This window comes from Triticum urartu, chromosome 5 (genome assembly GCF_003073215.2).
Source record: "Triticum urartu cultivar G1812 chromosome 5, Tu2.1, whole genome shotgun sequence".
NCBI lineage: Eukaryota > Viridiplantae > Streptophyta > Magnoliopsida > Poales > Poaceae > Triticum > Triticum urartu.
Window position 1 is genome coordinate 641949310 of NC_053026.1, and position 12182 is coordinate 641961491.

The following is a 12182-nucleotide window of genomic DNA, read 5'->3' on the forward strand; positions in this document are numbered from 1 at the left end:
CCAGAGGATTGGCTCCCTGCTTGACTCACGACGGACGGGGGTGTGGCACGAACAATCGGGTTGAAGCTACCCATAGCACCGGCCATCCTACCCACCGTGGGGCAGCAGCTGTCGCCGTTGAATGGTAGGATGGATGATGCTATGGACAATTTCAACCAGAGGACTTTCTTCTCTATGCCTTATTACTTCGGCGGTGGCGGAGGGCGGCGGCGCGCTGCCGTCCAGAGCGCGCCCGGGCATCGGAGCGGGCTGGTTCGGCCGTCGGGCGAACAGGTGGTGCGCGTCCGCCGGGAAGGGCGCCGTCCGTGGCGTGGGGGCCGTCGGGGCGTAAGAGAGAGGGCGGACGAACCTCGACCCGCTGCAACCCGTCGTCGCAGCCGCCGGCGAACAACACGGCGCGCTGCCTGAATCTGAATGCGCGCGGGCGGCCGCCGCCCTCCTCTCGTGGCGTGGAGCTCTCGGGTTAGGGTTTGTGGAATGGGCGCTGCCATATATATGCACGGCGCCGCTCACCCCCGTCCCGTCTCAACAACCCTCGCGTTTTGGAATGACGGCCCAACAGCCCACGCGCACTCGTTCCCTTTTTCTTTTCTTCTATTGAGGCATTCGTGCACTGGTTTATCATCATAATCATCGTTTCACGTATTTTGAAACACCTTGCCTAACAAAAAAACGTATTTTGAAACATCTTGGTGTAGTTAACAAATGTTCACATATATTTCAAAACACCATTTAAATAAAGCATTTTTCAAAAAATTTAAATAAAGTGTTCGTGTAATTTTAAAAGTGTGCACTCACTTTCTAAGATGTTCATGTAATTAAAAACAATGTTCACATGTATAAAATATGTTCATTACATTTACAAAAAAATCATGTATTAACAAAATGCATGTATTTGCATAAAATGTTTTCTTTGTAATGTAATAAAATTGTCATGCTTTAAAACATATGTTCATACAATTTCAAAAATGGCCATGTATTTTTCTGGCCTGCAACAGTAGAGCATTGCCCACATACAATAAAATTGTATGGAAACCAATCTGTACATTGTGGCCTAGGGCAAGCCAAATCTAGCTAAAAAATTAAAAGGGCATGGTACATGTCCGCCGGCTCATCTTTTTGGAAAGATCGGCCAGCTCGCGGGCTGTCTGATATGGCATATCAGAGGTCTTGTTGTAGAATTTTTTATTTTTTGCAACCCGGATTTTGTTGCAAATTTTCTTGTCATCTCCACCTTTTTGCAACATAACTGATGTTACGGGAGAAACTTCTGCAACATTGGTGATGTTGCAGAAGTTGCAAAAGAATCATCAGGAGCCAAGAGCATGTCTCGTGGGATACGTGTTGTGCGAGTGAGGCGGCGGATGGGAGCCAAAAAATTAGCCAGTTGAGGGGAATCATTTCCTAAAAGAAAACACATGTAAACATAAAAAGGAAAAACTAGATAATTACAACTTTGTACTAGGCCATAATTTGAACTGAGGGGCCATTTTCTTCTTGATTAAATATCAAACCAAAGTGAGCTCCCTTATACAGTCAAACTGGTTTGTGCAATTTAAAATGCTATGGAGAAGATGCCCTCCCTAGCTCAACCCATGGTTCGTTAGGATCCCCTTACGTGAATTACCGATCCTCTTTGTGATATTTTTGGATCCAATGTTCTTGGTTTCCTCGGCGGCCAACAACGGGGATTGGTTTGTCTTTATTATGTGTTTCCCTTTTCGTTTTTGGTTACAGTTCGGTTCCTTTCCTTTGTGCTTTTGTCTCAGCTTTTCTGTTTTCTTTCGGTTTTTAATCCTTCTTTCTATGTTTCCTTTTTCTTTATTTGTATCTATCTACTTTTTTATTTTATAATTAGTTGTTACATAGTAAATATTTTCCCAAATGTATGAGGAACACTCTTCAATACACTAGGAACATCTTGTCAAATTTTCATAATACATTTATTCAATATTTGAACTTCTTTTAACAATATTTTGATGAGCATATTCTCGGATTTGTTTTCTATTTGTTCACAAAATTTCTTAACCTTTTAATATAATTTTAGTGGGAAAAAAGGGCGACGTAAATGGGCCACTCCACTTTTGGTTCATATAGGCTTTGTCGTATTGAGCGACGAATAAGAGGACTCAATGCTATCTTAGCTAATGTAGTTTTTTTTACCCTGCCTTGGCTAATGTACCTCATAGGGCCTCGGGTATTGAGTTTGGTTTAGTTTGCATGTATGGTGATCCACAACACCGTTAAACCAAGGCTGTCCGGGATTAGGTTGTGAATTTATTGACAAATGATATCCTATATCTAGGCAAGCCGATGACATGTACGGGCGACATGAATGATATCCTATATCATATTGACAAATGCAATGCTAACGTAAATTATTATCGTATGTCGGCCTTCTATGCCTTGATTAAGAACCGTGGTTTCTTTGACATTGGTTATAGTGGGCCAGCTTATACTTAGCGCAATAGTAAAATGCAAACAATGATGCCATGTTTAGGACTTGAGCCTGATGGCTTAGTTTCACCACAAAAAACACAAAGTTAAGTTACGAGTTCAAAATTATCTTCATAGTTACAGGAGGCTGTAATAAGACTGTGGAAGATAGAGCATGCATGTCGTGAGAGAAACCACTCACGGGATTTCAGATAGGACTGACACCTAGCAGGAAAATTGTCATATTCTTTTGAATTATCTGTTCATGCTATGCTTTCTAGATTCGTCGTACAATATTATTTAGCGGTACTAGAAATACTTCTCGTTCACCAAGTTGGCATTAGAAGTCCCCTCATGGAAACAAGCATGTGTATCTTTTGTTTTCGTCTTCTCTTCCACATTAAGAGTGTCAATGAAAATTGAAAACAGAAACTTGTTGTCTCCCGTGCTTCAGAAAAGTAGCAAAATTCCTCGACGAACGATGAAGCTTGACAATTAAAACCTCTTGACAATAAACTTGTCCGGTAAACACACGGCTCAAATGGTCAAGTGCCTTAGTGAGTGACTTATCTCATGAGCGTGCTCAACTACGAAGCAGTCATCACCCATCTTGTTGTCCATGGTATTGCCCCATGACATACAAACTCACTTTATGCGTCCAAGAGCCTAAAGATGACCTCCCACGCATCCCATATATCCTTGTCGCCCATAATGATCATGAAGGTATCGACACTCTTGTGGCTAAAAACACTTAGAATAGCACCTCCAAGAGGATGTCCGTAGCCTGGAATGCTTGCTAAGCAGTCCTTCTGGCTTGCCCTTGGAGGCGTGAAACAGGTGGTGGTAAGCCAAAGAACTACTCTCAGAAGCCACCTCTTTTAATTCGCACCGTCACGCACACTAGGCTCGAGTGTCACATCAAAAACAATTTGAGGAAATTGCCTACACATATCAGGTTTTTGAATTGTTGAATGCTTGAGCAAATTCTTATTAAGTTTAATCTAGAAACGCGATAGATAAATCATGACTACTAGATTAAACATGATGACCGAACCAACAAAAATACTTGACATCAAAACATGTATGTACAATAAAAGTACCATCTCTAGATGAAACACGTAGGAGGAGACGAAGTGACAACGTCTATGGAGGAGTGGCGAAGCGAGCGTGTACATGCCCTCTTCTCAAGCTCTTGGTGACGTGTGAATGAGTTAACCTTGTATGTTGGTCTAACACATCTGAGGAGTCCTGGATTAGGGGGTGTTCGGGTAGCCGGACTATACCTTCAGCCGGACTCCGGAACTATGAAGATACAAGATTGAAGACTTCATCCCGTGTCCGGATGGGACTTTCCTTAGCGTGGAAGGCAAGCTTGGCGATGCGGATATTCAAGATCTCCTACCATTGTAACCGACTCTGTGTAACCCTAACCCTATCCGGTGTCTATATAAACCGGAGGGTTGTAGTCCGTAGGACATCAACTCCATATACAACAGTCATACCATAAGCTAGCTTCTACGGTTTAGCCTCCTTGATCTCGTGGTAGATCTACTCTTGTACTACCCATATCATCAATATTAATCAAGCAGGAGTAGGGGATTACCTCCATCGAGAGGGCCCGAACCTGAGTAAAAACATCGTGTCCCTTGTCTCCTGTTACCATCCGGTCTTGACGCACAGTTCGGGACCCCCTACCCGAGATCCGCCGGTTTTGACACCGACATTGGTGCTTTCATTGAGAGTTCCTCTGTGTCGTCGCCTTTAGGCCCGATGGCTCCCTTGATCATCAACAACGATGAGGTCCAGGGTGAGACTTTTCCCCCCGGACAGATCTTCGTCTTCGGCGGCTTCGCACTGCGGCCAATTCGCTTGGCCACCTGGAGCAGATCGAAAGTTACGCCCCTGGCCATCAAGTCAGGTTTGGAAGCTTAAACTACACGGCTGACATCCGCGGAGACTTGATCTTCGACGGGTTCGAGCCACGGCCGAGCGCGCCACACTATCTCGAGGGGCATGATCTAGCTCTGCCTCCGGACAGTGTCCTGGAGGCCGCACACGCAGCGGTTTCGACCCCTAACTCGAAGCCTATTGCGCCAATCGAGGATGAGCGGTTGGACGTCACCTCGGGGGCTGCGATCTCAAAGGCGATCGAGCCGAACGCCAGCCCCGCACACTGCATGACCCGTGACTCCGAGGATCCGGACTCCTCCCCGGACTCCGAACCCCCCGTGCCCCTGCCAATCGAATCCGATTGGGCGCCGATAATGGAGTTCACCGCCGTGGACATCTTTCAGCACTCGCCTTTTGGCGACATCCTGAATTCTCTCAAGTCTCTCTCTTTATCAGGAGAGCCTGGCCGGATTACGGTCAGTGAGGATGGGATACGGACGATGAAGAAGTTCAAAGCCCACCCACCACCCACTTTGTAGCCACTGTCGACGATTTAACCGACATGCTTGACTTCGGCTCCGAAGACATCGACGATATGGACGACGATGTAGGAGACGAACAGGAACCAGCACCTGTAGGGCGCTGGAAGGCCACCTCGTCATATGACATATATATGGTGGATACTCCAAAAGATGGAGATGGCGATGGAACAGCGGGGGATGACACCTCCAAGAAATAGCCAAAGCGTCGGCGTCAGCGGCGCCGCTCTAAATCCCGCCAAAGCAAAAACGGTGATTCCAGCACGGGAAATAATACTACCCCGGATAGCGCCGAAGAACACCCACCCCAGCAAGATTCGGCACAGGAAGATGGAGAAGCCAGCCCTCATGAGAGAGCGGCAGACCGAGAGGTCGAGGATGATAACTATATGCCTCCCTCCGAAGACGAGGCAAGCCTCGATGACGACGAATTCGTCGTACCATCAGACCCCGCCGAACAAGAGCGTTTCAAACGCAGGCTTTTAGCCACGGCAAGCAGCCTCAAGAAAAAGCAGCAACAACTTAGAGTTGACCAAGATTTGCTAGCTGACAGATGGACTGAAGTCCTTGCGGCCGAAGAGTATGAACTCGAACGCCCCTCCAAGAGTTACCCAAAGCACAGGCCGCTACCCCGATCAGAGGAGGAAGCACCTACATCACCAGCGCATGACATGACAGACCGGCCACCTCGCGGCCGCGACAGAGAGGCCTCTCGGCCCTCCACCCAAGCCATGTCCTGACGCCGCTCAACTAAGGCACGAGAAAATGCGCCAGACCTGCGAGACGTACTGGAGGATAAGGCAAGACAAACAAGATCGATCTACGGATCGCGCAGGGGCCCTACGGCACGTGACGATGATCTTCACTCCGGATACAACAAATCCGGCCAGGCCGAACACAACAGACATAGCTCTTCCGAGCTGCGTCGTGATATAGCCCAGTACAGAGGCGCCGCACACCCGCTATGCTTCACGGATGAAGTAATGGATCATAAAATCCCAGAGGGTTTCAAACCCGTAAACATCGAATCATACGATGGCACAACAGATCCGGCGGTATGGATCGAGGATTATCTCCTTCACATCCACATGGCACGCGGCGATGATCCACACGCCATCAAATACCTTCCGCTCAAACTTAAAGGACCGGCCCGGCATTGGCTTAACAGCTTGCCAGCAGACTCAATCGGTTCTTGGGAGGACCTGGAAGCCGCATTCCTCGACAACTTCCGGGGCACTTACGTGCAACCACCGGATGCCGACGCTTAAGCCACATAATTCAGCAGCCAGAGGAATCGGCCAGGCAATTCTGGACACGGTTCCTAACAAAGAAAAACCAGATAGTCGACTGTCCGGACGCAGAGGCCCTAGCAGCCTTCAATCATAACATCCGCGACGAGTGGCTCGCCCGGCACCTGGGACAGGAAAAGCTGAAATCTATGGCAGCCCTCACGACACTCATGACCCACTTTTGCGCGGGAGAAGACAGCTGGCTAGCTCGCAATAACAACTTATCAAAGAACCCTGGTAATTCGGATACCAAGGACAAAAGTGGCAGGACACGTCGGAATAAGCAAAAACGCCGCGTTAACAGCGACAACAATGAAGACACGGCAGTCAATGCCGGATTCAGAGGCTATAAATCCGGTCAGCAAAAAAAGCCATTCAAAAAGAATACTCAGGGCCCGTCCAGTTTGGACCGAATACTCGACCGCTTGTGCCAGATACATGGCACCCCGAAAGGCCAGCCAATCACACTAACAGGGATTGTTGGGTGTTCAAGCAGGCAGGCAAGTTAAGAGCCGAAAACAAAGACAAGGGGCTGCACAGCGACGACGAGGAGGAGCCCAGGCCGCCGAACAACAATGAACAGAAGGGCTTTCCCCCACAAGTGCGGACGATGAACATGATATACGCAACCCACATTCCCAAGAGGGAGCGGAAGCGTGCGCTACGGGACGTATACGCGATGGAGCCAGTCGCCCCAAAGTTCAACCCATGGTCCTCCTGCCCGATCACTTTTGATCGAAGGGACCATCCCACTAGCATCCGTCATGGCGGCTTCGCCACATTGGTTCTCGACCCAATCATCGACGGATTTCATCTCACAAGAGTCCTCATGGACGGCGGCAGTAGCCTGAACCTGCTTTACCAGGATACAGTGCGGAAAATGGGCATAGATCCCTCAAGGATTAAGCCCACAAAAACGACCTTTAAAGGCGTTATACCAGGTGTAGAAGCCAACTGTACAGGCTCACTAACACTTGACGTGGTCTTCGGATCCCCGGACAATTTCCGAAGCGAAGAGTTAATCTTCGATATAGTCCCGTTTCGCAGTGGCTATCATGCCCTGCTCGGACGAACCGCATTCGCAAAGTTCAATGCAGTGCCGCACTACGCATATCTCAAGCTCAAGATGCCAGGCCCTCGAGGAGTAATCACGGTCAACAGAAACACCGAACGCTCCCTCCGTACGGAGGAGCACACAGCGGCTCTCGCAGCGGAAGTACAAAGTAGCCTTCTTAGGCAATTCTCCAGTCTGGCTGTTAAAAAGCCAGACACTGCCAAGCGCGCCCAGAGTAACCCACAGCAGGACCGCCTGGCATGCTCTGAGCAAGCGTAGCAATGCGGCCCCAACCCCAGCTCTCGCGACATAGCGAAAGCAGTGCCTCGCGTACATAACTACGCCCTTGAAATACCATGGGCACAGGGGAAGGGGCACAATAACGGCACACCCAAAATACGGCTTAAAACGTACTAGGGGCTGCCGGATTCTTTTTAAATTTTTTCTTACTTTCAGGACTCCATATTTCGGACGACCTGTTCGGCAATTCGACTGCCGCACAAATGATGCAAGATCCAAGGAGGCAGACAAGCCATGCCGCATTATGGAACTCCCAGGTGGTCTCTGTTACGAGCAGTATACCTGTTTTGAATACAATTCCGCAGCCTGCCCCTGGTCAGGACATGTTCAATAGTCCAATATCTTTTTGCTTATCGCACTATTTATATCGTTCGGCTTTAATAAATAGCCTCTCTATAAACAATGCATAGCTTTTTGTCTATTTTTTGCATTATCCTCTTTTCACATATATGTTTATTAAATGACATGATTGCACCCGTACACCATGGTACGGCAAACACGCCAGGGGCTTCAGTACCCCTCATTATGGTGTGAGAAGTCCGTACACTTTCACAAATGCGGCACCCCGAACTTATAGCACTATATGCATCGGCTCCGAATCATAATTTGGGTCAATAGTTGGGTTTGCCCGGCTCCTATGTTTTGGTGCCTTACGTTCCGCTATATCGGCTAAGGTAGCACTAGGAGAACCACTGCGATTGTGCCCCGGTTCAGCTGGGTTAAGCACCTCAGTGGAGAAAGCTAAAACTGACTGTCATGATGAGGCGAGAGACCGGTCGCTGTTCAAGAGGTTTTTCGAGTCCCTAAAGACTTATGCCGCTTCGAGCGAGGAGCTGGCTTTGTCCGGCCAAGGCGTGGATAGCGTCCCGAACTCGGTCTTCCGAACTAGGGGCTTCGCCGAAATTTAAAATTATAGAGTTCTATGGCTAAGTGAGAGTGTTCAAGCATTATAGTCCGATTGCCTGGTTCGTTGTGCTGAGTGCCTCCCTCGAAGGACCCAACTATGGAAAAAAGAGCGCTCAGGTTTATCCCGAACACCCCAACACTAGTGGCATGGGGGCAGAAGCCGACGACTGGCCATCTCTCAATTTTTTGATAAACGGCCGCACAGAAAGTAATATTTTAAATTCAATAAGCATTGCTTAGCGCATATGAACAAGTTTTCAGCGCACAGGATAAACACGAGCGAGTTCATTCAAAAATCACATCCTTGGTACATTCATCCGCCACAAGGCGGGCACCTGCAAGAACATCCTTGTAGTAGTTCTCGGGCTTGCGATGCTCCTTCCCCGACGGTGGCCCGTCCTTCACAAGCTTCTCACCGTCCAGCTTACCCCAGTGCACCTTTGCATGGGCAAGGGCCCGACGGGCACCTTCGATGCAGACGGAGCGCTTGATGACCTCGAGCCTCGGACAGGCCTCCACCAGCCGCCGCACCAGCCCGAAATAGCTCCCAGGCAGGGCCTCTCCGGGCCACAGCCGAACTATGAAGCCCTTCATGGCCTGTTCGGCTGCCTTGTGGAGCTCGACCAGCTGTTTCAGCTGGTCGCTCAAGGGCACAGGGTGTCCGGCCTCAGAATACTGAGACCAGAACACCTTCTCCGTCGAGCTGCCCTCTTCAGCTCGGTAGAATGCGGCGGCGTCGGATACGCTGCGGGGAAGATCTGCGAATGCCCCTGGAGAGCTCCGGATTCGGGTAAGTAACAAGTAGTTTACTTTTATATTTCTGCTTTGCATAAAGAATGCCTTCCCCGCTGCTATCTTCCTCATCTCCTCCAACTCTTGGAGGGCCTTTTGGGCTTCGGCCTTGGCAGACTTGGCAGTCTCAAGGGCCGTCGCAAGCTCGGATGCTTGCGCCTTTGACTCAAGCTCCAGACTCTCATGTTTTTCCATGAGAGCCTGAAGCTCTTGCTGCACCTCGCCGACCTGAGCCCCAAGCCTGTCTCGCTCGGTGCGCTCCGCGGCCGTTTTCTTTTCGGCCTCAGACAGCGCCTGCTTAAGGGTCGCCACCTCAGTCGTGGCCCCTACAATAAGCAGTACAATCATGTTATTTTTTTGCAATCACGCCTTTTTATAGGCACTTTTTCTATAAGGTATTTCTTACCTTCTTTCTCCTCGAGCCGCCGCTTGGCAAGGCCGAGCTCTTGCTCGGTCCGCTCGAGGTCCTGCTTCAGGACACCCACCTCTGTAGTCAGTTCGGCGGTGGATAGCAGCGAAGCCTATATACGCATATTGACTCTTTTTTGTTAGACTCCTGTGAAATTTAATAGATCCTCTATTCGGCTTTTCTTTCCGAATGCCAAACAGAGCATCAGGGGCTACTGTCTATGCGGTAATATTTTTACTATTTTTACTTACCTCGAAGCCTGTTAGAAGGCTAGCGCAAGCTTCAGTCAGTCCGCTCTTGGCGGACCGAACCTTCTGGATCACCGTACTCATAATAGTACGGTGCCCCTCGTCGATGGAGGCGCCGTCAAGCACCTCCAGCAGATTGTCCGAAACCTTCGGTTGGACGGAGGCCGCCGACTCAGAAGGCTTGCTCCTCCTGGAAGGAGTTCGCCTACCGTGGTCCGGAACTATGGAAGATTCCGGCGCGGTGTCCGGCACAAAGCCGGACTTGGAGCCCTGGGGGGCCTTATCCCCTTCACTCCTGGAGTCCGGGAGGTTGCCTTGCGGCTCCTCCGGGACCACCTCCTCCTGCCCCGGAGCTTGTCGCGAGGCCACTTCGGCGTCGTCTGCAATGCGGGGGGAGACAGCGGGCGGAACTGAGTTCACGTCCGATGAGTCCAGGGAGTTGCCCGACGATTCGTTGAATTCGGCCCGGGGCGGGCTGCATAATTACGTTCGACATTAGGGAAAGCTGTGCAATAAAGGAACATCATGAGTTACTCTGATATCCGAACTTACGATTTCGCCGGACGCTTGGCCCTGTTTGGCCACTCCTCTTCGCCCTCTTCGGCGTCGGGAGAGTAGTCCGGCGGAGGGGTCTTCCTTTTCCTAGACCCCTCGGCCTCCCCCGTCGGGGCGGCCTTCCTCTTCTCTCCTAACTCCGCTGGGGGGGAGTTTTCTTCTCCCTCCTCCTCGTTTTCACGGGAAGAGGGCGTCTCGGACTCGTCGGATGACGAGTCCGACACCACCATGTTACGGGCACTCTTTCGAGTCCCCGTGGTCTTCTTCTTCTTGGCCTTCTTCTCCGGCACCACATAAGGCGCCGGAACCAGCAGCTTCACTAGTAGAGCTGGGGCTGGGTCTTCAGGCAGCGGAGCCGGACAGTTAATCGGTCCGGATATCGCCCGCCAAGCCTGTCAAAGGTAAGGGAGTTTAGATCCCGCATAGAGTCAAACTATGAAAAAAGCTTAACATCCTGTAAAAGGTGAAGATAGCTTACCTCGCTAGCGTGACGCTGCGAGCTGTATACGCGGTCCTCGGAAGCGGATGCGGGAGCCTCGGCGCCCTTGAATAGCACCTTCCAGGCATCTTCGTACGTCGTGTCGAAGAGCCTGCTAAGGGTTTGGTGCTGCGCCGGGTCGAACTCCCACAGATTAAAATCCCGTTGTTGGCACGGGAGGATCCGGCGGACGAGCATAACCTGGATTACATTAACAAGCCGGATTGGCTTGTTCACCAGGGACTGGATGCACGTTTGCAATCCGGTCACCTCTTTTTCGTCACCCCACGACAGGCCCGTCTCTTTTCAGGACATAAGCCACGTGGGGGGTCCGGATCGGAACTCGGGGGCTGCGATCCATTTCGGATCGCGTGGCTCGGTGATGTAAAACCACCCGGATTGCCACCCCTTTAGGGTCTCCACAAAAGAGCCCTCGAACCATAGGGCGTTGGCCATCTTGCCCGCCATGGCGCCTCCGCACTCCGCCTAGCTGCCGCGCACCACCTTGGGCTTGACGTTGAAGGTCTTGAGCCAGAGGCCGAAATGAGGGCGGACACGGAGGAAAGCCTCGCACACGACGATAAACGCCGAGATGTTGAGGATGAAGTTCGGGGTCAGATCGTGAAAATCCAGGCCGTAGTAGAACATGAGCCCCCGGACAAATGGGTGGAGTGGAAAACCCAGTCCGCAGAGGAAGTGGGGAAGAAATACTACCCTCTCATGGGGCCTTGGGGTGGGGAGAAGCTGCCCCTTTTCGGGAAGCCGGTGCGCGATGTCCTTAGACAGGTATTCGGCCTTCCTTAGCTTCTTGACTTGGCCCTCCATGGCGGAGGAGACCATCCACTTGCCTCCCGCTCCGGACATTGCTGGAGAAGGTTGAGGTGGGTAGTGCGGGCTTGGGCGCTGGAGCTCGAGTGAGCAGGAGATGGATAGGCAAAGGAGGAAGAAGGCGTAGGTAAAAAGGTGGATCCTTATCCCCTTATATGGGCGGATGCGGTTGTGCGTCCCCACCAGCCTAGTAAAACTCGCTTGCCTCCCAAGCGCCGTGATAAATGGCGCGGTTGGGTTACCCACGTCCGTATTGATGAGAATCCCGTAAAATGGGGTACACGATCTCTGCTTTGACAAGACGTGCCAAGGAAACCGCCTCGCAAAACGTGCTGAGGTGGAAAAGTAAAAACGATTCGAGTAAAGGACTTGGCCGTAGTGTGATGACGCACTGCGGAATACGTCAGCAGATTTGATTTGTGTTAATATTATTCTCTCTATGGCAATATGTGGAAACT